Raw genomic sequence first — 26,981 nt, forward strand, 5'->3', positions numbered from 1 at the left:
GAGTTGTGAAGAAAGATAAAGGTGATCCAGGGAATATCTGATTGCCTCTCGGGGGATCAGGAAGGAATTCTTTTCCCCTGCTCTAGTAAATTGGATCATACTTTGCTGGGGGTTTTCGCTTTCCACTGGATCAACTGCGGCTATAGGATTGTGTATATGGGATTGTATGGTTGGGTTTTCTTTACTGGTTGAACTTGATGGACTTGTGTCTTTTTTTCAACCTGACTAACTATGTATGTAAAACTATGTTCTAGAAGTCATTCAAAAAGTCCCAAAAATTTAAATAAATATAATAAATGACATTTTATAAATGTGTATTTTTTACAGTGCAAAATCCATATCATAGATAAGAGTGAGATCATCTCATTATCCCCCAGATATCAAATAATCAAGAACAGCGAGTTCACCCCAAAACTGGAAACATTGTATTTATATTATCTACCACCTTCCATTACACGCCAGCAACGCTCTGGAAACTTCCATCAGTTCCCTCTATCATCCCCTCCAGATCTATCTATCTATCTATCTATCTATCTATCTATCTATCTATCTATCTATCTATCTATCTATCTGTCTGTCTGTCTGTCTGTCTGTCTGTCTGTCTGTCTGTCTGTCTGTCTGTCTGTCTGTCTGTCACACATTAAGAAAGTCCTGAAAAGTTCTATCTACTGTATATTTTATGTATCCTTTCTTTCTTTCTTTCTTTCTTTCTTTCTTTCTTTCTTTCTTTCTTTCTTTCTTTCTTTCTTTCTTTCTTTCTTTCTTTCTTTCTTTCTTTCTTTCTTTCTTTCTTTCTTTCTTTCTTTCTTCTCTATTTTCTGAATCTTCCTTCTGTTCTGTATCATACAATATATTTGACCTCTAGGAAGGTATTCCAAATAAAATATTCCTGAATAGAGATGTCAGAATTGTACGAAGCAAGGTGCAGAGGGCGGGGGATGGGTTAATGAGCATTTCACAATCTCTGGTTTTGGTTGGGTAACAAACTTCTCTTTATTACTGTCAATGAACCTTTTGCTGCAAACAGATTGTCAGCTCATCTCACCGACAGAGAGCGGAGAGGAACACGGGAGGAGAGAAGAGCCGGGAGTGCGCGGAACACGCAGAACTCTGTATGTAGATACAAATGTATCCATTATTATCACTTATTATTATTATTATTATCACTTATTATTATTATTATTATCACTTATTATTATTATCTCTTATTAAATATTATAAAAGTAATAATCATAACAGATATTAATATTATTATTATTATTATTAATGTCATTATTCTTTTTATCATTGTTATTATTCTGTTCTTTTTGTTTTATTGATTGTTTTACACTTTCTGAGTTGTACAAGTACGATTTTTAAACATCTTTTTATTTCTAATTCTTCATTGACCTTTAATTAATTTACATTTAGAATGTCCCAATTCTGCTTCATCCCAGTTCTTTGTACATAACATATCTGTGAACATTTCCTGGATGATTACCGTAATTGTTATTTTTGGATACAATTTCACAGTTTCACAACTTTGCCCCGGGCGAGTTTTGTCTCTGGAAGTGCTTTAGTTTGTTACAATGTATCTAAAACGTAAATATCTTTTTTTTTTTTGGTATGGAGTGGGGAGAGGTTAGAACTTCTGTCAGGTTTGCGCTGCTCTCGGAGATTCGCTCTGATTATCGGTTCTGGTAGTAAATATTCCAAAACTTTCAGCAGGAATAGAGGGGAAATCTCCCAGTGGGGACACATAGTGGAGAAGGCGTTACCCTCATTTTGGAGAGATTTTGTCTTATTTCCTGTTGTATCTAAAGGACAGGAAGTGGAGAGAAATCTCCCCAATGTCAGGATTGATTGATTTATATATTTTGCAGTCTGTGCTGTCGGGGTGATTCCCTGTGCAGGAGGCTCAAGGCTCGTACACACTATAAGAAAATCGGGCGAACGTTTTTGTCCAAAGAATTTTCGTAAGATTTTCGTATAGTGTATACAGAACCTTCTACAGACGATTCAGAATTTACAGTGAAAATTCTCAAAGGGACAAACTCCAGAAGGGACTGAAGGAGGGACCAGAGGGAAACCAGAAGAGACTGAAGGGGGTGGAGGGAGGCTAGAAGTGACTGAAGGGGGGCAAGAGGGAGGCCAGAAGAGACTGAAGGGAAGGCTGGAGAAGGGCCAGAGGAGACTGAAGGGGAGGCCAGAAGAGACTGAAGGGGGGGCCAAAGGGAGGCCAGAAGAGACTGAAAGGGGGTCAGAGGGAGGCTAGAAGAGACAAAAGGGGGCGGAGAGAGGCCAAAAGAGACTGAAGGGGGGCCAGAGGGAGGCCAAAAGAGACTGAAGGGGGGCCAGAGGGAGGCCAGAGGAGACTGAAGGGGGGGGGGGGGTGGGAGGGAGGCTAGAGGAGACAGAAGGGGGCGCGGAGGGAGGCCAGAGGGAGGCTAGAAGACACTGAAGGGGAGGCCAGAGGGAGGCCAGAAGAGACTGAAGGGGGACCAGAAGGAGCCCAGAAGAGACTGAAGGGGGGGGGGGGGTCGGAGGGAGGCCAGAAGAGACTGAAGGGGGACCAGAAGGAGCCCAGAAGAGACTGAAGGGGGGGGGGGTCGGAGGGAGGCCAAAAGAGACTGAAGGGGGCCAGAGGGAGGCCAGAGGAGACTGAAGAGGGGGGGTCGGAGGGAGGCTAGAGGAGACAGAAGGGGGGGCGGAGGGAGGCCAGAGGGAGGCTAGAAGACACTAAAGGGGAGGCCAGAGGGAGGCCAGAAGAGACTGAAGGGGGACCAGAAGGAGCCCAGAAGAGACTGAAGGGGGGGGGGTCGGAGGGAGGCCAGAAGAGACTGAAGGGGGTCGGAAGGAGGCCAGAAGAGACTGAAGGGGGGTCGGAGGGAGGATATTCTATTACAGTCACACTGTTTACTGTATTCTTGTTTTCACTGATTTCAGTGTGTTGTGTACTTTAGCATTCAACACTAGAATGTCATGTTCTGATTGGCTGAGCCACACCCATATTTTTTTTGTAGCTGTCACCCTCTGACCCGGCAAGGACGTCAGTTCCCAATAATATCAGACTTTCCTGGAAGGCCAAGGTCTGACCTCCCACCTGTGCCCCTGACCCCGCAGATTATACAGAATACCTTTAACTAATGAGTTCCCTGAGCCGGTCGCAGTGTGAGGCTGGTAGGAGTTATATGACTTCTATTCAGATAAATCACAAAAACTTTCCTTCATTATAGTTCATGGTGATGTCAGTGGCAGTTAGTGAGTTCCCACAAAGTGTCAGTTAGTGTCAGATTAGCTGCCGTGCTATCACAGTCCCATTGTGTCCCGGGTTCACACTGGTGCCATTCGGGAAACCATGCGAATCCGTGCCGGTTCCCGCATCACACCAAAATCGCACTGAGATCTGCGAATTGCTGGGGGTGTCGATGTAAAGTTAATGACACCCCCAGATTGGTTCGCTGATCGCAGTGCGTACCGTGAAATGGTGCATCAATTGGATCGCATAGCTGTGAACACCCATGCGATCCAATTCCAGTGCGACCCAAAAAAGGGTCCTGCACCATTTTGGTGTAAATGCGATGCGATTTCAGCCATGAAATCACATTACACAGACATCGCATGTGATCTGCACTGCAATGTGGGGCGAATCACATGCGATGTCTGGCACCGCACAAGTGTGAACCGGCAGTGTAAGTCGCTGATCACCGCCATTACTAGTATAAAAAAAAAAATCAATAAATTAAAATTCCATAAATATATCCCATAGTTTGCAGACGCTTTACCTTTCACACAAACCAATCAATATACATTAAGTGCCGGTTCACATTTGTGCGGCTGTGGAGATCGCATGTAATATCGGAGCGCACTGCTCCTTCATTACATGCGATCGGATGTGCGGATGCCAATTCAATTGCACAAGTGTGAACCGGGGACACTGGGATTTTTGTTTTACCAAAGATGTAGCAGAAAACATGTTGGCCAAAATTTATGAAGAAATTTTATTTTATTGGAAACGTTTTATAGCAGAAAGTAGAAAATATTATTGTTGTTGTTTTAAATTTCCAGCCTTTTCTTTTGTTTGTATAATAACAAATAAAAAAAACCCAGAGATGATGAAATTCCACCAAAGGAAAGCTCTGTATGTGTGAGAACAATGATAGAAATACCATTTGGGTACAGCGCTGCATGACCGCACAATTACCAGGTAAAGTAGTGCAGTGCTGAATAGCAAAAAACACTCGGGTCATAAAGGGATAAATAGGTATATATTGTATCCTTTTCTTTGAACTGAAAAGAGAACCGCTCTCAGTACAAATGTGCAGCATTATATAGAGGGGGGGGGGGGACGGTATATACAGGGCGGGTATATACAGGGCGGGTATATACAGGGAAGGGGGGTATATACAGTGGGGTATATACAGGGGAGAGGGGTATATACAGGGGGGTATATACAGGGGAGGGGGGTATATACAGGGGGGAGGGGTATATACAGGGAAGGGGGGTATATACAGGGGGGTATATACAGGGAAGGGGGGTATATACAGGGGGGTATATACAGGGGGGGTATATACAGGGGGAAGGGTATATACAGGGAAGGGGGGTATATACAGGGGGGTATATACAGGGAAGGGGGGTATATACAGGGGGGTATATACAGGGGGGGGGTATATACGGGGGGAGGGGTATATACAGGAGCTTCTCATAAAATTAGAATATCATCAAAATTTAGTTTGTTTCAGTAATTGAATTTAAAAAAAGGTAATCTCCTATATTTTCTATAGATGTTACACACAGAGTGAGAGATTTCACACATTTCCTTTTATATTTTGATGATTTTGGCTTCCAGCGAGTGACACCCCAAAATTCACCATCTCAGAAAATGAGAATATTACATAAGACCAATAAAAAAAGGATTTATAATACAGAAATGTTGTCTTAGTGAGAAGTCTGTCCATGTACAGTATAGGATGAGAAGTCTGTCCATGTACAGTATAGGGGGAGAAGTCTGTCCATGTACAGTATAGGATGAGAAGTCTGTCCATGTACAGTATAGGATGAGAAGTCTGTCCATGTACAGTATAGGGGGAGAAGTCTGTCCATGTACAGTATAGGATGGGAAGTCTGTCCATGTACAGTATAGGGGGAGAAGTCTGTCCATGTACAGTATAGGGGGAGAAGTCTGTCCATGTACAGTATAGGAGGAGAAGTCTGTCCATGTACAGTATAGGGGGAGAAGTCTGTCCATGTACAGTATAGGAGGAGAAGTCTGTCCATGTACAGTATAGGATGAGAAGTCTGTCCATGTACAGTATAGGATGAGAAGTCTGTCCATGTACAGTATAGGGGGAGAAGTCTGTCCATGTACAGTATAGGATGGGAAGTCTGTCCATGTACAGTATAGGAGAAGTCTGTCCATGTACAGTATAGGAGGAGAAGTCTGTCCATGTACAGTATAGGATGAGAAGTCTGTCCATGTACAGTATAGGATGAGAAGTCTGTCCATGTACAGTATAGGAGAAGTCTGTCCATGTACAGTATAGGAGGAGAAGTCTGTCCATGTACAGTATAGGAGGAGAAGTCTGTCCATGTACAGTATAGGGGGAGAAGTCTGTCCATGTACAGTATAGGATGAGAAGTCTGTCCATGTACAGTATAGGGGGAGAAGTCTGTCCATGTACAGTATAGGAGGAGAAGTCTGTCCATGTACAGTATAGGGGGAGAAGTCTGTCCATGTACAGTATAGGATGGGAAGTCTGTCCATGTACAGTATTGGGGGAGAAGTCTGTCCATGTACGGTATAGGGGGAGAAGTCTGTCCATGTACAGTATAGGGGGAGAAGTCTGTCCATGTACGGTATAGGGGGAGAAGTCTGTCCATGTACGGTATAGGGGGAGAAGTCTGTCCATGTACAGTATAGGAGGAGAAGTCTGTCCATGTACAGTATAGGGGGAGAAGTCTGTCCAAGTACGGTATAGGGGGAGAAGTCTGTCCATGTACAGTATAGGAGAAGTCTGTCCATGTACAGTATAGGAGGAGAAGTCTGTCCATGTACAGTATAGGGGGAGAAGTCTGTCCATGTACAGTATAGGAGGAGAAGTCTGTCCATGTACAGTATAGGATGCACTCAGTACTTGGTCGGGGCTCCTTTTGCATGAATTACTGCATCAATGCAGCGTGGCATTGAGGCGTGGCATGGAGGCGTGGCATGGAGGCGATCAGCCTGTGGCACTGCTGAGGTGTTATGGAAGTCCAGGTTGCTTTGATAGCGCCCTTCAACTCATCTGCATTGTTGGGTCTGGTGTCTCTCATCTTCCTCCTGACAATCCCCCACAGATTCTCTATGGGGCTTAGGTCAGGTGTGTTTGCTGACCAATCAAGCACAGTGATCCCATGATCATGTGACCAGGTATTGGTAGATTTGGCAGTGTGGGCGGTGCCAAGTCCTGCTGGAAAATGAAATCAGCATCTCCATAAAGCTGGTCAGCAGAGGGAAGCATGAAGTGCTCTAGAATCTCCTGCTAGAGGGCGGAGCTGACTTTGGACTTGATAAAACACAGTGGACCAACACCAGCAGATGACACGGCTCCCCAAATCATCACTGACTGTGGAAACTTCACACTGGACCCCATGCAACTTGGATTCTGTGCCTCTCCGCTCCTCCTCCAGACTCTGGGACCTCCATTTCCAAATGAAATGCAACATTTTCCACAGTCAGTGATGATTTTGGGAGCGCTCATTCGCTCCCCCACCCTTCCCTGGCCTGCTGGACTGCATGCTCGGAAAAGGGTCTGGTATAGATTTTGGGGGGGGGCCCCATGTTGATTTTTCATTTTGGCATGGGGTTCCCCGAAGGGCCCGTATGGATTGGTTGGGGGGACCACAAACCATTTTATTTCATTTATTTTTTTATTGTCACCTTTCTTTCTTTTTTTTTTATATTCATATGTCAGAGGTGAAGCCCGCTGACAGCTGCTGAGTCATCGGTTGTTAAGGACGTGGCGGCCCTCACCTTAACAACCAACTATTTCTCCACATGGAATTCAAATTGTTTTGAAAATTTGGATTTTGTTAGAAAATAAAGAAACGGCCCGCCTGGAGAAGGAGCTCTTGGCTGACGATCACTGTAAGCTTATTTCCAGATATTATGCTCTGATCAGTCTGGATAGAGACGGTAGGATGGCCAAAATTAGGGAAAGGTGGGGCAGGGACTTGCCACAGTTGGAGGAGGAGGCGTGGGATGAACTACTGGAATCCCAGTTTGAAGGGATTATTGCGGCAGGTGATAGGGTGATTCAGCTTAATTATTTGCACAGGATTTATTACACTCCGCATAGATTACACTGTATGGGTAGGCTCCCGTCTGCTGCATGTTCCAGATGCCAGTCCCCTAGGGGGGACTTTTTTCATATGGTGTGGACCTGCCCTATGATTCAGGTCTTTTGGAAAGGGGTCTGTCGTCTAATGGAGGAGAAATTGGCTCTTCCGAATATTTGTTCTCCGGATAGGTGCCTCCTGGGCAACTTGTCAGAGGAGAGCCTTGGCCAGTCTCAGAGGGTACTGACTAGAATTTTGTTCTTTTATGCCAAAAAACTGATTGCGCTACGGTGGAAGAGTCCTGACCCTCCCTCTGTGGAGGCTTGGGTCTCTATTGTCCATGGCGCTCTACCTCTTTATAAACTTACCTATCTAGCTAGGGGTTGCCCCAAAAAATTTAACAAGCTTTGGTTGGTATGGGTGAACTCGGTCTCAGGCTCCTTGGAGGTGTAGTTGGGCGGTCCCCCTGGAGAGCCTATGTTACGGGGGTTGGTCAGACATTGGCCTAGTCCTGTGTGATGTGCTATTATGCTGGTACTACTGTTAGATTCTGGTGCTATATGGTCGGATGGTTGGGTAGGGAGGGAGGGGGTGGGGCGGGTTTGGGTTGGTTATTTTTCTGTTGATTCCATTCCTTGCTGTTTTATTATGATGGTTGTTTGGATGGTATGTACTCCTGATTTGTATCTGCTATCATTTATTATTTGATGTGCCTGTTATTCGTTGTCATTGGTCTGGAATTACTGTTTGTGTGTTTTTATTTTTTTATTTTATGCAAATACCAATAAAATACCTTTAAAAAAAAAAAAAAAAAAAAAGAAAATAAAGAAACAAAACTAAACAAATATTTCCATTCTGCATGTCTGAAGATTTTGTAGCGCACAAACAAAATGATCCCATTGGTCAAAGCCAAAGTTGTAACAAAGTCACACTCATCCAAAGTCACATCAAGTCGCAGGGTAAAGTCGCAATGGAAACCGCACAATTTTTGTGTAAATGGACAGGAAACGCTTCTAGAGTAGCAAATTGTGTCATCCAAACATGAAACATTGTCATCTTCTCACTGCTTTCCATTACCTGTCACTTGCTGGACACAGCACAGCATTCAGGATTGTAAAGCACAGCACAGCATTCAGGATTGTAAAGCACAGCACAGCATTCAGGATTGTAAAGCACACCATACTTCCCGCAGAAACCACCTCTTGTGGTAGAGAATTCCACAATCTTGTAGCCCTAACAGTAAAGAACCCCCCACGTTGCCATGACAGTTAATGGATAAAGTGAAAAAATGACAATGTTTCATGTTTGGATGACACAATTTGCTACTCTAGAAGCGTTTCCTGTTTTATGTTTTTTTTTAGATGATTCTGTTTCTGTTTATTTTGGGATTGCATTCTGCAGCTGCTGAATAAAAATCATCATCATTATCTGGCTGCTTGCTTTTTATTACGGTTTCAACTCTTCACTGCACACTCCCAGCTCCCTCACATAGCACAGGTTATTTCTATCGAATTTTGCTATTTTCAGTATCTGACAAAAGTAAGTACACCCCTCCCATTCTATCTTTTCATGTGACAACACTGAAGAAATGAGACTTTGCTACAATGTAAAGTAGTGAGTGTACAGCTTGTATAACAGTGTAAATTTACTGTCCCCTCAAACTAACTCAACACACAGCCATTAATGTCCAAACCGCTGGCAACAAAAGTGAGTACGCTGTTACTGTACGAAAGACACTGGCAGGGAAGGGGTTAACACCAGGGGCTGTTAAAGGGGTACCTAGGGGGTGCTTTCTAACTGTGGGGAAGATGCTCTGACTGGGGGAATGCAGAGGTCCGTGTTCCTGCTTAGCAGGAACACAAGATTTCTATCTTCTCTCCTGTCAGAATGGAGATCCGCCTTGTTTACATAGACAGATCGCCATTCTGCCTCTCTGTGGAATGAAGGCAGGCGGCTGGTGAACATCGGGTCCACCAGACCCGCTGATTGGGATCCCCTGTGTCCAGTCAGTGCGCATGTGGTAGGTGGTCGGCAAACATTTGACACTGCCACCCGGCTTTCAGCTGTTGCAAGGGGAGCTGCAGGGGGATTGGTTACAGTAACTGCGACCACACCATGTGTACCCCCTAAGCTACTGCTTCTTCAGCTAGAGATAGTAGCAGTTGGGGGGCAAAAAAAATCGCACCTCAATCACTGGGTTTTACCCCCCCCCCCCCCCAACTCACAAGTGGCCTCTCTGCCTCTCTATGGAATGATCGCAGGCGGCTGGTGGACATCAAGTCCGCTGGACCCGCTGATTGGCATCCCCTGTGTCTAGTCAGTGTGCAATCAGGCCTTCAGCAGCGCGCACGCACCCCCCCCCCCCCCCGCCCTGCCCCCGTGTCTATTGCACAAAATGGCATATAGGTATGTCTCTTCACGCAATAGAGCCGACCTGCCGCAGTAAATATGCAGTAGGCAGTCAGCACATGGTTAACACTGCCACCCGGCTTTCAGCTGCTGCAAGGGGAGCCACAGGAGGATTGGTTACAGTAACTGCGACCACTGCATGTGTACCCCCTAAACTGCTGCTTCTGCAGCTAGAGAGAGTAGCAGTTTGGGGGCAAAAAAATCACACCTCAATCACTGGGTCCGTCCGTCCTAGCCCCTCCCCTACGCTGTGTCGTCACGCGTAGGGGAGGGGCTAGGACGGACAGAGCGTTGCACCCAGCGTAGGTGAGGCTGTCGGGCGGACCAAGGAGGACGGTCGCAAGCCGAGGCGGCTCCCTATTTATCCGAAAGGCATCCGGGAACGGTTAAAGCGATTCATACGTGCATACGTGTGAGTGTACAACTTTTCACTTGGCATTTAATAAAAAGTATAAAACGATATAAGCACTATCTGGAGCTATCTCTTTCACATGGTATCGTCCCCTATGGAGTGTTGGAGTTACATGTAGGAGGATACTGCCAGCGATCTTTCGGTATCTCAGTGGAAGGGAGGAGAAGTGCCCCAGAGGAGTTAATATTGTATACGATTAGAGGAATATCTATATCGGTCTTAGGCTGCATTCACATGTCAGCTTATAATCGCGGGCAGAACCGCCGCGGTTCCGCCCGCGATTCGGAGATTTATTGCAAATCGCGGGACGCCTAGCGTTGCCCGTTGATTTGCAATAGCCCCCCAAACGCCGAGCGATGTTGCCGCGATTTACGCCCGCCGAATCGCGGCAACATCGCGCAAACAAAATCGCGGGACGCAATACGCTCCAAAGAAGCTCTTGTACTTTTTTGGAGCGTATTGCGTCCCGCGATTTTGTTTGCGCGATGTTGCCGCGATTCGGCGGGCGTAAATCGCGGCAACATCGCTCGGCGTTTGGGGGGCTATTGCAAATCAACGGGCAACACTGGGCGTCCCGCGATTTGCAATAAATCTCCGAATCGCGGGCGGAACCGCGGCGGTTCCGCCCGCGATTATAAGCTGACATGTGAATGCAGCCTTAAGGTGAGCGCCCAATCACGAGGGGGTGCATGGAGTTTGGTGATATATCGGTCAAGCATACCGGTTGGGAACACACCCACATGTCCACAGACTTGGTGGATTGAGCACCTGCAGCTGATTATTCCACAAGCACCTGGCACTTTTTCTTTATATCAACTACCTCGCATCCGCGCTACAGCCTATATACGGCTGCAGCGCGGACTCGAATTTTCGGGAGGCCGTTTTTAAACGGCCTCCCAGAAGCAGGCTCCCCGCGAGCGCGCATCGGGGAAAATCTGTGTCGGCTCACAGATCGTGGTGAATGGCCAATCACAGCGGCCATTCACCACGTGATCGGACCATCCAATGAGAGATGATCTCATATGTAAACATATGAGATCATCTCTCATCGCCGGCGCTCCTTCCTCACACGGAGTGTGAGGAAGGAGGGGGAGCCATCAGCCGCCGGGGACACAAAGCAATGTAATCAGGGCATTGATCACCAGTGCCCTGATTACTAAAAGGTAAAAAAACATACACAAATTGCCCCAAACAGTGCCCACAGTGCCCGCCATCAGTGTCCCCCATCAATGCCCACAATCAGTGCCCATAGTGCTGCCAGTCAGTGCCCATCAGTGCCTGCTCATCTAGGTACTGATGAGCACTGACTGGCAGCACTATGGGCACTGAGTGTGGGCACTGATGGTGCTGCCCCTCAGTGCTCATCAGTGCCGCCCATCAGTGCTCATCAGTGCCACCCGTCAGTGTCCATCAGTGCCGTCCACCAGTGCCCATCAGTGCCGCCTCTCAGTGCCCATCAGTGCCGCCCGTCAGTGCCACCTCTCAGTGCCCAGCAGTGCCACCTCTCAGTGCCACCTCTCAGTGCCCAGCAGTGCCACCTCTCAGTGCCCAGCAGTGCCGCCTATCAGTGCTCATCAGTGCCGCCTATCAGTGTCGCCTATCAGTGCCGCCTATCAATGCCACCTATCAATGCCGCCTATCAGTGCTCATCAGTGCGGCATATTAGTACCTCCTCATCAGTGCCCATAAGTGCCACCTCATCAGTGCCCATAAGTGCCACCTCATCAGTGCCCATCAGTGCAGCCTATCAGTGCCCATCAGTGCAGCCTATCAGTGCCCATCAGTGCCACCTCATCAGCGCACATCAGTGAAGGAGAAAAATTTATTTTCAAAATTTACTCGCAGAAAATAAGAAAAACTTTTTTTTTTTTTTCAAAATTTTCTGTTTTTATTCTTTTTTTTGTAAAAAATAAAAAACCCAGAGATGATTAAATACCACCAAAAGAAAGCTCTATTTGTGTGAAAAAAATGATAAAATTTTCATATGGGTACAGTGTAGCATGACCGCGCAATTGTCATTCAAAGTGTGACAGCGCTGAAAGCTGAAAATTGGCCTGGATGGGAAGGGGGTTTAAGTGCACAGAAGGCAAGTGGTTAAGGACTCACAGATTATAACACCTATAAGCACTTTATGGACTATTTATATATGTTAGAATATTTTATATATATTGGTTTCTGTTTGCATGAGAGAACATAGCAAATATTGATTGCAAGGATTTTTTAAACACAACGGTATCAGCACACAGCACTTTATATTTGGTAACACTGTACAATTATTGAAGCGAGTTACACATTTATTTATATCCTCAGCATTGGAATCACATCAAAACATTGACTTTTCACGAAACAATTTATATCACACAGGTTTATTTTATTTTATATTTTTGGATAGCACACCATACACAGTACAATCTGGATTGGTCACCAATATCGTTGAAATAGCAACTAGGCAGATTTTTACTCTTGCGCAACACTATTTATTGTATTTATAGCACAGAGCACTTTCTGAGGAGTGAGGTGTTTGCGGCAGTTGTAAAATCTAGATTAGGGGGGTAGCTCGCAGGATTCCAATCTAGTTTTTCAAACGCAACTTTGAAAACAGGGAAAAAAATGTATGTTAAATTTTAATGCAAAAAAAAAAAAAAACAAAACACAATACATAACCCAATTTTTTTGTAAAATATAAAAGATGATGTCATGCCGAGTAAATAGATACCAAACATGTCATGCTTTAAAATTGCGCAAGCCCGCGCAACGGCAACAAACGATGTAAATTTTACTATCCATAGGCGAAGCTTTAAAAGCCTTTACACTTTAGATTAACAGAGGAGGTCTCCTGCTAGAATTACTGACCATGATCTGACATTCATGGGGATACCTCACATGTGTGGGACAATCGCTGTTTGTGTGCATGCAGGACTGACTCACCTGTTCACCTTTGCTCGCTAGCACGGGGGGTGTCGGGGAGCACTTTAAAAAATGTTTACATTTATTTATTTATTTACACTGTTGCTTTAATTTTTATTTTTTTTATCACTTTTATTACTGTCACAAGGAATGTAAACAGTAATAGGAGTGACAGGTACTCTTTATGGAGGGATCGGGGGGAATGTGACAGTAATAGGAGTGACAGGTACTCTTTATGGAGGGATCGGGGGGGGGATGTGACAGTAATAGGAGTGACAGGTACTCTTTATGGAGGGATCGGGGGGAATGTGACAGTAATAGGCAGTGACAGGTACTCTTTATGGAGGGATCGGGGGGAATGTGACAGTAATAGGCAGTGACAGGTACTCTTTATGGAGGGATCGGGGGGAATGTGACAGTAATAGGAGTGACAGGTACTCTTTATGGAGGGATCGGGGGGGGGGGATGTGACAGTAATAGGAGTGACAGGTACTCTTTATGGAGGGATCGGGGGGAATGTGACAGTAATAGGAGTGACAGGTACTCTTTATGGAGGGATCGGGGGGGGGGGGAATGTGACAGTAATAGGAGTGACAGGTACTCTTTATGGAGGGATCGGGGGGAATGTGACAGTAATAGGCAGTGACAGATACTCTTTATGAAGGGATCGGTGGGAATGTGACAGTAATAGGAGTGACAGGTACTCTTTATGGAGGGATCGGGGAGGGAATGTGACAGTAATAGGAGTGACAGGTACTCTTCATGGAGGGATCGGGGGGAATGTAAACAGTAATAGGAGTGACAGGTACTCTTTATGGAGGGATCGGGGGGGAATGTGACAGTAATAGCAGTGACAGGTACTCTTTATGGAGGGATCGGGGGGAATGTGACAGTAATAGACAGTGCCAGGTACTCTTTATGGAGGGATCGGGGGGAATGTGACAGTAATAGGCAGTGACAGGTACTCTTTATGGAGGGATCGGGGGGAATGTGACAGTAATAGCAGTGACAGGTACTCTTTATGGAGGGATCGGGGAGGAATGTGACAGTAATAGGAGTGACAGGTACTCTTTATGGAGGGATCGAGGGGAATGTGACAGTAATAGGAGTGACAGGTACTCTTTATGGAGGGATCGGGGGAATGTGACAGTAATAGGCAGTGACAGGTACTCTTTATGGAGGGATCGGGGGGAATGTGACAGTAATAGGAGTGACAGGTACTCTTTATGGAGGGATCGGGGGGAATGTGACAGTAATAGCAGTGACAGGTACTCTTTATGGAGGGATCGGGGGGAATGTGACAGTAATAGCAGTGACAGGTACTCTTTATGGAGGGATCGGGGGGAATGTGACAGTAATAGGAGTGACAGGTACTCTTTATGGAGGGATCGGGGGAATGTGACAGTAATAGGCAGTGACAGGTACTCTTTATGGAGGGATCGGGGGGAATGTGACAGTAATAGGAGTGACAGGTACTCTTTATGGAGGGATCGGGGGAATGTGACAGTAATAGGCAGTGACAGGTACTCTTTATGGAGGGATCGGGGGGAATGTGACAGTAATAGGCAGTGACAGGTACTCTTTATGGAGGGATCGGGGGGAATGTGACAGTAATAGGAGTGACAGGTACTCTTTATGGAGGGATCGGGGGGATGTGACAGTAATAGGAGTGACAGGTACTCTTTATGGAGGGATCGGAGGGAATGTGACAGTAATAGACAGTGCCAGGTACTCTTTATGGAGGGATCGGGGGGAATGTGACAGTAATAGGCAGTGACAGGTACTCTTTATGGAGGGATCGGGGGGAATGTGACAGTAATAGGCAGTGACAGGTACTCTTTATGGAGGGATCGGGGGGAATGTGACAGTAATAGGCAGTGACAGGTACTCTTTATGGAGGAATCGGGGGGAATGTGACAGTAATAGGCAGTGACAGGTACTCTTTATGGAGGGATCAGGGGGGAATGTGACAGTAATAGCAGTGACAGGTACTCTTTATGGAGGGATCGGGGGGAATGTGACAGTAATAGGAGTGACAGGTACTCTTTATGGAGGGATCGGGGGGAATGTGACAGTAATAGCAGTGACAGGTACTCTTTATGGAGGGATCGGGAGGAATGTGACAGTAATAGCAGTGACAGGTACTCTTTATGGAGGGATCGGGAGGAATGTGACAGTAATAGCAGTGACAGGTACTCTTTATGGAGGGATCGGGAGGAATGTGACAGTAATAGCAGTGACAGGTACTCTTTATGGAGGGATCGGGAGGAATGTGACAGTAATAGCAGTGACAGGTACTCTTTATGGAGGGATCGGGGGGAATGTGACAGTAATAGGCAGTGACAGGTACTCTTCATGGAGGGATTGGGGGGAATGTGACAGTAATAGGCAGTGACAGGTACTCTTTATGGAGGGATCGGGAGGAATGTGACAGTAATAGGCAGTGACAGGTACTCTTTATGGAGGGATCGGGAGGAATGTGACAGTAATATGCAGTGACAGGTACTCTTTATGGAGGGATCGGGAGGAATGTGACAGTAATAGGCAGTGACAGGTACTCTTTATGGAGGGATCGGGAGGAATGTGACAGTAATAGCAGTGACAGGTACTCTTCATGGAGGGATTGGGGGGAATGTGACAGTAATAGGCAGTGACAGGTACTCTTTATGGAGGGATCGGGAGGAATGTGACAGTAATAGGCAGTGACAGGTACTCTTTATGGAGGGATCGGGAGGAATGTGACAGTAATAGCAGTGACAGGTACTCTTCATGGAGGGATTGGGGGGAATGTGACAGTAATAGGCAGTGACAGGTACTCTTTATGGAGGGATCGGGAGGAATGTGACAGTAATAGGCAGTGACAGGTACTCTTTATGGAGGGATCGGGAGGAATGTGACAGTAATATGCAGTGACAGGTACTCTTTATGGAGGGATCGGGGAGGAATGTGACAGTAATAGGAGTGACAGGTACTCTTTATGGAGGGATCGGGGGGAATGTGACAGTAATAGGAGTGACAGGTACTCTTTATGGAGGGATCGGGAGGAATGTGACAGTAATAGCAGTGACAGGTACTCTTCATGGAGGGATTGGGAGGAATGTGACAGTAATAGGCAGTGACAGGTACTCTTTATGGAGGGATCGGGGGGAATGTGACAGTAATAGGCAGTGACAGGTACTCTTTATGGAGGGATCGGGGGGAATGTGACAGTAATAGGAGTGACAGGTACTCTTTATGGAGGGATCGGGGGGAATGTGACAGTAATAGGAGTGACAGGTACTCTTTATAGAGGGATCGGGGGGAATGGCACAGTAATAGGCAGTGACAGGTACTCTTCATGGAGTGATCATGGGGATTGTGACAGTAATAGGCAGTGACAGGTACTCTTCATGGAGGGATCGGGGGAATGTGACAGTAATAGCAGTGACAGGTACTCTTTATGGAGGGATCGGGAGGAATGTGACAGTAATAGGCAGTGACAGGTACTCTTTATGGAGGGATCGGGGGGAATGTGACAGTAATAGGAGTGACAGGTTCTCTTTATGGAGGGATCGGGGGGGAATGTGACAGTAATATGCAGTGACAGGTACTCTTTATGGAGGGATCGGGGGGAATGTGACAGTAATAGGCAGTGACAGGTACTCTTTATGGAGGGATCGGGGGGAATGTGACAGTAATAGGAGTGACAGGTACTCTTTATGAAGGGATCGGGGGGAATGTGACAGTAATAGGCAGTGACAGGTACTCTTTATGGAGGGATCGGGGGTAATGTGACAGTAATAGGCAGTGACAGGTACTCTTTATGGAGGGATCGGGGGGAATGTGACAGTAATAGGAGTGACAGGTACTCTTTATGGAGGGATCGGGGGGGAATGTGACAGTAATAGCAGTGACAGGTACACTTTATGGAGGGATCGGGGGAATGTGACAGTAATAGCAGTGACAGGTACTCTTTATGGAGGGATCGGGGGGAATGTGACAGTAATAGCAGTAACAGGTACTCTTTATGGAGGGATCGGGGAGAATGTGACAGTAATAGGCAGTGACAGGTACTCTTTATGAAGGGATCGGGGGGAATGTGACAGTAATAGGCAGTGACAGGTACTCTTTATGGAGGGATCGGGGGTAATGTGACAGTAATAGGCAGTGACAGGTACTCTTTATGGAGGGATCGGGGGGAATGTGACAGTAATAGGAGTGACAGGTGCCAGGGGCGGACTGACAACTCATGGGGCCCCCGGGCAATAGGAGATCATGGGGCCCTCTTTGTCCCCATCCACACTCAAGCCACACCCACACAAAGCCCCACCTACATATTGCACTACTCACAAATGCTTTAAAGCTGCAATATAAGAAAAACAGTGTGTCACTGTCTACCAGCAGCTAAACTGTAAGGAGGAGTGTCCTCAATCTTCTTTCTTTCTTTCTTTCTTGTTGTATAACGTAATAAGAAAATAAAAAATAAAATTGTAAAACAAAATAATAAAATAAATTGGTAAAAAAATTAACAAAAATAAAAGACTACTGACCCCATCCACTGCCCTACTGGCACCTTCCACTGCCCTGCTGACACCTTCCACTGCTCTACTGACACCTTCCACTGCCTTACTGACACATTCGACTGCCCTACTGACACCATCCACTGCCCTTCTGACACCTTCCACTGCCCTACTGACACCGTCCACTGCTCTACTAACACCAACCACTGCTCTAATGACACTATCCACTGCTCTGCTGACACCGTCCACTTTTCTAGTGACACTATCCACTGCTCTACTGACACCGTCCACTTTTCTAGTGACACTATCCACTGCTCTACTGACACCGTCCACTGCCCTACTGACACCGTCCACTGCCCTACTGACATCATCCACTGCCCTACTGACACCGTCCACTGCTCTACTGACACCGTCCTCTGCCCTACTGACACCATCCACTGCTCTACTGACACTGTCCTCTGCCCTACTGGCACCATCCCCTGCCCTACTGACACCGTCCATTGCCCTACTGACACCATCCACTGCCCTACTGGCACCATCCATTGCCCTACTGACACCATCCACTGCCCTACTGACACTGTTCACTGCCCTGTGGACAACGTCCACGGCCTTACTGACACGATCCATTGCCCTACTGACTGACACTACCAGGGTTGCAAAGGTCGCATATGCGACCAGTCTCTGGTGTTTTGCTACCGTGGGGGGGGGGGGGGCAAAACAGCAGGAAGGAGATCTGCTACAGAACATGTGAAAAGGTCCTGCTGTTGGATTGTAATAAAGAAACCTGAAATGGGAGCAAATGACCTCAGGGATCAGTGGGAAGGGCCCAGGCTGGGGGTCAGGGGGGCCCCATGGGTTCTTGCACTGGGGCCCTGAAAGTTCTAGTTACGCCTCTGTCAGCAAGCATATAGCAAGTCAGCTTTTTATGCTCAGTGTAAGAAAATCAGTGAGCAAAGGCAAGAATTTCACTTTACATATGCTTTAATACAAGAGCAGACAATAGCAACAGTGTAGCATTTCCTTGCAGCAGATAAGCAATGGTTAACACTCAGGGCTCTTCCACAGATGTCAGCAAGTCAGAGCGGTCATACAGAGAGCAGAGAGCTTTACCAACTTTCAATTCTACTTCCAGCTTGCTGGTCCATCAGATCTGAAATACTGTCTCTGCACTCCCACATCAGATGTTGTTTTTACTATCCCGTAGCTCAAAGTGTAACAACCTCGGAGCACAGAGCTGCTGTGTGTTCCTCTGCCCTGTGACTGCTCCAGCTCACACCAAATAGTCCGTCCATGTTATACCCGGCTTCACTACAATGCTGACAGCTTCCCTGCATATAGTGAGATGGCAAGCGTCATGGGGCCCCCCACTGGCCCCAGGCCCTCGGGCAGTGCCCTAAATGCCCGTATGGTCAGTCCACCCCTGACAGGTGCTCTTTATGGAGGGATCAGAGGGAATGTGACAGTAATAGGAGTGACAGGTACTCTTTATGGAGGGATCGGGGGGAATGTGACAGTAATAGGAGTGACAGGTACTCTTTATGGAGGGATCGGGGAGGAATGTGACAGTAATAGCAGTGACAGGTACTCTTTATGGAGGGATCGGAGGGAATGTGACAGTAATAGGCAGTGACAGGTACTCTTTTTGGAGGGATCGGGGGGGGAATGTGACAGTAATAGGCAGTGACAGGTACTCTTTATGGAGGGATCGGGAGGAATGTGACAGTAATAGGAGTGACAGGTACTCTTTATGGAGGGATCGGGGGGGGATGTGACAGTAATAGGCAGTGACTGGTTGGCAATCACAGAGGTCAAACGTTTCTTGTAGTTGGGAGCACAGAGGTCAGAGGTCACAGAGGTCAGACGTTTCTTGTAGTTGGCCTCCAGGTTTGTAGACATCTCAGGAGGGATTTTGTTCCACTCCTCTTTGCAGATCCTCTCCAAGTCATTAAGGTTTGGAGGCTGATGTTTGGTAACTTGAACCTTCGACTCCCTCCACATATTTTCTATGGGATTATGGGCTAGGCTACTCCAGGACCTTAATGTACTTCTTCTTGAGCCACTCCTTTCTTGCATGGCCATGTGTTTTTGGTCATTGTCATGCTGGAATTCCCATCCACGACCCATTTTCAATGCCCTGGCTGAGGGAAGGAGGTTCTCACCCAAGATTTGATGGTACATGGCCCCGCCCATCGTCCCTTTGATGCGGTGAAGTTGTCCCCTTAGCAGAAAAACATCCCCAAACCATAATGTTTCCACCTCCATGTGTGACGGTGGGGGATGGTGTTCTTGGGGTCATAGGCAGCATTCCTCCTCCTCCAAACACAGCGAGTTGAGTTGATGCCAAAGAGCTGGATTTTGGTCTCATCTGACCACAGCACTTTCTCCCAATCCTTCTCTGAATCATTCAGATGTTCATTAGCAGTCATCAGACGGGCTGTACATGTGATTTCCTGAGCAGGAGGACCTTGCAGGTGCTGCAGGATTTCACTCCTTCATGGCGTAGTGTGTTACCAATTGTTTTCTTGGTGTCAATGGTCCCAGCTGCCTTGAGATCATTGAGAAGATTCTCCCATGTAGTTCTGGGCTGATTCCTCACTATTCTCATGATCAGAGCCGCTGACAGGGTGGGACCATCGGTCCTCCTGTAGGGGGCCCGGGCACACAGGGGGATCGGTGGAGCAGAAAATGAACAATGCCCTCTTTGTCACTCACCCAGGAACTGAAAGCTGTTTTCTCCCCTCTCCCCTCCCCCCGGCTTTCAGTTACTGGCTGAGAGACACAGCGGGCCGGATTTAGGGGGTGCTGGGGTGGGTTGTGCCCACCCAGATTTAAGTTCTGCCCCCCCTGGCTGGCCACAGCTGAGCTCTTTCCCCCTCTCCCACCCGCACTTACAGCCGGGACAAGGAGACAGAAGGATGGAGCAGAAAGTAAAAAGCCGGGAGGAGGTGCGCTGTGTTGTGCTCTCCCTCCTGTCATCTATACAACACATGGGATCGGATCGCTCTTCCTGTTGATCGCATTGCATTGCACACACAGTTTGATTGCTGCCCCCCATCCGCATTTCCTGCTGCCGGGAGGTGAGCCTCCCTTGGAGGAGATAGGGGGCTCTGTGTGTAGAGTACGAGCGATCCTGTCCCATGTGTTGTATAGATTAACGTTCTTCTGACAGGAGGGAGAGCACAACACAGCGCACCTCCTCCTGGCTTTTAGTGGCTTTCCCCTGTAAGTTGGGTGAGGGGGATGGGGAGGGACTATCTGTGTTGGGATATGTAATGGGGATTTGGGGAGGGGGGTAATATGTGCTATAAAGAGGGATGGGGGGGGGGATATGTGGTAGAAAGAAGAAAGGGAAGGAGGTGAAATGTGCTAGTAGGAGGGTTTGGGTGGGTGGGGGGGGGGGTTTGAACAATGAGAGGGGATGTTTGAGCTAGGAGGGGGTGGGGGATTAGTGCTGGGGGGGGGGGGGGGGGTATTTGAGTAGGGAGGAAGAATTTGTGCAGGGAATGGTAATTTAGAGGGGATGGAGGAGAGATTTGTGGGAATTTGTCCTAGTAGGGGGATTGAAGAAAGAAGATTTGTGCTGGGAGGGGAGATTTTGTGCCAGGAGGGGGTGGGGGAATTTGGGGGAGAAGATTTGTACTAAGATAGAAAGTTTGAGAAGAAAGGGAATTTGTGCTAGAAGGGGGGGGGGGGGGATTAAGGTTGGATTTGAGCTAGGGGAGGGAGGGGCAAAGATTGTAACTGGGAGTTGATGGAAGATGTGCATTATTGTTTGGGGAGAATTTTCCCCAAACAATAATTTTTAATTCTAAAATCGAATATTTTACCAACATTAAATATTAGGAAAAAAAATATTAAAAGCCTTTTTCCTCATTTATTTTTTTCTTTCAGCAGCTTAGTAGATGCCCTCTACTTGTGGTATTATACCACTGCCACTATGTGGTAGTGCAATACATGTTTAAATTTGCCAACCAGGTCTTTTCTGCCACTTTTTGTTTAAAAAAGAAATAAATAAATAAATAAAACATAAATACTGATTTGAACTTGTAATCTGTAAAAAAAAAAGAAAGAAAGAAAAAAATCAGCTGGAAAATTACTTAGAACCCCCAAATATTATATACTGTATATATATATATATATATTTTTTTTAACAGAGACCCTAGAGCAGGGGTCTCCAAACTTCAGTTTACTGTCCTTCAGACTTTAGGGGGGCTGAACTGTGGCCATTGAAAGCAGAAAATCTCCCCCATCATTGGTGTCATTGTACCCCATCATTGGTGTCATTGTACCCCATCATTGGCGTCAATGGGGGGAAATATGCCCCTAATGCTGGTGCCAGAGGATGAAATATTGCCCCAAGGGCTGAATAAAAGCGAGCAAAGAGCCACATCTGGCTCCCGGGCCGCAGTATGGAGACCGCTGCCCTAGAGAATAAAATGGCAATTGTTACAATATTTTATGTCATGCGGTATTTGCGCAGCGGTCTTTCAAATGCAATTTTTTGGGGGTAAAATACACTTTAATGAATTTTAATGCAAAACACACAATATACTGTATAATCCCATTTTTTTTAAAATATAGAAGATGATGTTACGCTGAGTAAAGAGATACCTAACTTGTCACACTTTGCGCACACTCGTGGAATGGCGACAAACTTCCATACTTAAAAATCTCCATAGGCGACACTTTAACCACTTCCTGACCACCCGCCGCATTTTTACATCGGTACTTTGACTCTAAATACCTGGGATATTGCAGCAGATAGCTGCCATAACCCTGGTATTTTCTTACACGGTGGGCAGTCTTCTTTCACATAAAAGTAATTTCAATGACAAATTTGCCACAGGATCACTTTTATGAGCGGCTGGAGAAGTGCCCCCCCCTTTCCGCCGCTTCCCGGTCGTTTGCTTACTGGAGCCATCGGTGGTGGGGGGAAACGATCTGGTCCGTCCATGTCCCAGGCAGGAAGTCGAGTGAGGGCAAGCTGGCCCCCACTCCACTCTATGGCCTTGGAGGACCTGAGCGATGTCATAGGTCACTCTTCTTCCAACGGCCCTAGAGGGCCCATTTTTTTTTCATGCTGGAAAAAAAATTTCAATTTTGTTTTTTTTGCTTTTTACGTTGGTACTTTGACGTTAAATACCGGAGTTTTGGAAGCAGATAGCTGCCTTAATCCCAGTATTTTTCTACATGGCCTGCAGTCCTCTTTCACGTAAAAGTGGTCCCAGTGGCGGATTCACCGCGGGATCACTTTTATGGGCGGCGGGAGAGGTGCCCACCGCCGCTTCCCAGTCATTTTCCCCACTTACTGGAGCCATCGGCAGCGGGGAAAATGATCCGGTCCTCAGTGGTGCTAGGCAGGAAACCGAGTGAGGGCGAGATGGCCCCCACTCCACTCTATGGCCTTGGAGGACCAGAGCAATGTGAGAGTGGTCACTTCTACCCAACAGCCTTAAAGGGGACAAGAAGGATACCAGAGGGGGTCTGAATGGCAGGAATGACGCACAGCGACAAGCCTCAAAGGAGGCATCAACCTACGTATCACCAGTTCCCTATGTAGAGCCAGAGAAGGGCAGATACTCGAAAAAGGTTCCGAGGCATCCACCTAGTCCAATGTGCCTCTCTTGTCCCTTGAAGGGCCGATGTGAGATCTTCCTCACGTTCATGGCAATCCATTGTAAAACTGTGGGGGGCAGATTGCTGTTTCCACATAGCCAGGATGCACACACGGGCAGCACTCAAAAGGTGTTTAAGTAAAGATTTATGGTATCTATTCTTCGACATAGGTGTGAGGTTAAGCAGCATTGCCTTTGGATGGCTTTGCAGGGCCACATCCATGAACAAGCTGGAGCACCGGTCCCCAAAAGGAGGCGAGTACAGGACAATCCCAGAAAATATGTAGGAGGGTGCCCTCAGAAGAGTGACACCTCCAACACCTATCACTCTGTTGAGGGAATAACTTGGCCAGAACTGAAGGCGTTCTGTACCATCTGGTCATCAACTTATAAGTCGATTCCTGATATTTGCCACTTAGAGCAGATTTGTGCGCTAAATACAGGATACGGGATCCATTGATTTTGAATAGAGGCAGAGAAACGCTGCTAAAAGCAAACGCAGCTAAACGCACATTACCGTCAATGGAGAAAGCTACTAAAAGTGCGTTTTTACAGCCGCTTTTTCCGGGCGTCGGGATCGGCTCTGCAGCTCGTTTTCTGCATGAGGACATAATTCTAATTTTATTTTTGTTTGATTTTTGACATCTGGGGAAAACTATGATGAAAATATTTTCGTTGTTAAATATAAAATTGCTTCCAGATCAGGAGACGGCAGGCAACAGCCCGCTATCAGCTGACTCTGGGGGGGTCACAGGAGAGCAAAAGTAAGTGCACCCCTGTGACCCAGAAGAGAAGTACGGCCAACAGCCCGCTATCAGCTGACTCTGGGGGTCACAGGAGAGCAAAAGTAAGTGCACCCTTGTGACCCAGAAGAGAAGTAGGGCCAAAAAAAAAAAAAAAAGCTCCCCCCGTCCTTGGCTTTTCATTTTTAGTTGATGAGTATGATCTGCGGCTCGTCCTGATTCAGCTCCCTGCAGATTGGAAACATCTGGATTCCTATATTCTGGGAATCCCCAGATTGTGCAGGTTGCCAATTCTCCGAGTAGCTGATTCGTGTCATTGTGAGATGGCGGCGTGCTCTGACATGCGCCCCGTATGAGGTGTGAGCTGCAGCAATGAAGATTCCGTGGAATCGGCGTCACTCTGGCAGATGCGCCGGACCCTCCCTGTCGTGTGGACGGTCGCTGTGCTGGGCTGAATCACAGATCAACAACTTCACACGCAGAACACAACCCGTGCTCAGCGGCAGCAGCTGGACTCACGGACATGGGGCGCGGTATAGGGACCAGATGATGGCGCTGTTCACTGACACCTGCTAAAGGTAAGCAGCCCATCGAATTACCTAAACCTTGGAGGAAGCCCTATGCACTGGAAGGGGACTGAGGACATTCTCTGTGCAGCTGCAGCCATGATCCTGGAATAACCACTTGCTGATGTCGGTCATCAGGCAAAGTGTGTCACCCCCTGCTGATGATGTCACAGCGGTAGCTAGAGAGGGCAAAATCTATCACAATTCTACAGAGAAACCAATCAGCTTCTAACCTCAGCTTGTTTTAGTAATAAAACTTAGAAGCCGATTGGTTTCTCTGCAGAATTGTGACTCATTTTGCCCTCCCTAGCTTTAGTAAATAAATTCCAATGTATCAGAGATCAGCAGCAGATACAAAGTATCTCTTTTCTTTGTCTATTTGTATCTGGTTGTAGCTCTAACTTCTCTGTGCAGCTCCATGATGACAATATGGGGTGATATGGGAGGGTCCTGATGCTGGTGATTCTGTAGGGAGCGCCGAATGCTGATTGATAAATGATTGAGCCGCCTGGAACTGCAGCGCCCATTCAAGAGCTGCCATTTATTAACACATGGGTGACACGCCCCCCTACTGAAAATATCTACGTCCTCCATGCCCCCCTACTGAAAAAAATCCACATCCTCCACTCCCCTACTGAAAAAAATCTACATCCTCCACTCCCCTACTGAAAAAAATCCACTTCCTCCACTCCCCTACTGAAAAAATCCACATTCTCCACTCCCCTACTGAAAAAATCCACGTCCTCCACTTCCCTACTGAAAAAAATCCACGTCCTCCACTCCCCTACTGAAAAAATCCACATCCTCCACTCCCCTACTGAAAAAAATCCACATCCTCCACACCCCTACTGAAAAAATCCACGTCCTCCACTCCCCTACTGAAAAAATCCACGTCCTCCACTCCCCTACTGAAAAAATCCACGTCCTCCACTTCCCTACTGAAAAAATCCACGTCCTCCACTCCCCTACTGAAAAAAATCCACGTCCTCCACTCCCCTACTGAAAAAAATCTACATCCTCCACTCCCCTACTGAAAAAAATCCACATCCTCCACTCCCCTACTGAAAAAAATCTACATCCTCCACTCCCCTACTGAAAAAAATCGACATCCTCCACTCCCCTACTGCCCTACTGAAAAAATCCACATCCTCCATGCCCCCTTCTGAAAAAATCTTCATCCTCCACGCCCCCCCTACTGAAAAAAATCCACATCCTCCACTCCCTTACTGAAAAAATCTACGTCCTTCAAGCCCCCTACTGAAAAAATCCACATCCTCCACTCCCCTACTGAAAAAATCTACGTAGTCCATGCCTCCTACTGAAAAAAACATTTCCTCCATGCCCCCCACTGAAAAAATCCAAGTCCTCCATGCTCTCTACTGAAACAATCGACGTTCTCCACGCCCCCCTACTGAAAAAGATCCACATCCTCCACTCCCTTACTGAAAAAGATCCACATCCTCCACTCCCCTACTGAAAAAAATCCACGTCCTCCACTTCCCTACTGAAAAAAATCTACATCCTCCACACCCCCTACCGAAAAAATCAGTGTCCTCCACTCCCCTACTGAAAAAATCCATGTCCTCCATGCCCCTACTGAAAAAATCTTCATCCTCCATGCCCCCCTACTGAAAAAAATCCACTCCCCTACTGAAAAAATCCACATCCTCCACTCCCCCCTACTGAAAAAAATCCACATCCTCCACTCCCCCCTACTGAAAAAAATCAACATCCTCCACTCCCCTACTGCCCTACTGAAAAAAATCCACGTCCTTCATGCCCCCTTCTGAAAAAAATCTTCATCCTCCACGCCCCCCCCCTACTGAAAAAAATCCACATCCTCCATGCCCCTACTGAAAAAATCCACGTCTTCCACGCCTCCTACTGAAAAAATCCACATCCTCCACGCCCCTACTGAAAAAATCCACGTCCTCCACTCCCCTACTGAAAAAATCCACGTCCTCCACTCCCCTACTGAAAAAATCCACGTCCTCCACTCCCCTACTGAAAAAAATCCACTCCCCTACTGAAAAAATCCACATCCTCCACTCCCCCCCACTGAAAAAAATCCCCATCCTCCACTCCCCCCTACTGAAAAAAATCAACATCCTCCACTCCCCTACTGCCCTACTGAAAAAAATCCACGTCCTTCATGCCCCCTTCTGAAAAAATCTTCATCCTCCACGCCCCCCCCCTACTGAAAAAAATCCACATCCTCCATGCCCCTACTGAAAAAATCCACGTCTTCCACGCCTCCTACTGAAAAAATCCACATCCTCCACGCCCCTACTGAAAAAATCCACGTCCTCCACTCCCCTACTGAAAAAATCCACGTCCTCCACTCCCCTACTGAAAAAATCCACGTCCTCCACTCCCCTACTGAAAAAAATCCACTCCCCTACTGAAAAAATCCACATCCTCCACTCCCCCCTACTGAAAAAAATCCACATCCTCCACTCCCTCCTACTGAAAAAAATCAACATCCTCCACTCCCCTACTGCCCTACTGAAAAAAATCCACGTCCTTCATGCCCC

The 26,981-nt window shown here is 47.0% G+C and overlaps 1 protein-coding gene across 1 annotated transcript in view; it reads left to right on the forward strand.

The window, feature by feature from the left end:
- Positions 1-1,013: 1,013 nt before the first annotated feature.
- The window catches only part of IL5RA (interleukin 5 receptor subunit alpha), a gene marked incomplete at its 3' end in the record, with an annotated part of 68,394 nt that continues 42,426 nt past the window's right edge, over positions 1,014-26,981 (forward strand). The window contains exon 1 of the mRNA XM_082265675.1: positions 1,014-1,112. The remainder of the gene's footprint in view (positions 1,113-26,981) is intronic.

The sequence above is a fragment of the Pelophylax lessonae genome (genome assembly GCF_965119305.1).
Source record: "Pelophylax lessonae genome assembly, chromosome: 8".
NCBI lineage: Eukaryota > Metazoa > Chordata > Amphibia > Anura > Ranidae > Pelophylax > Pelophylax lessonae.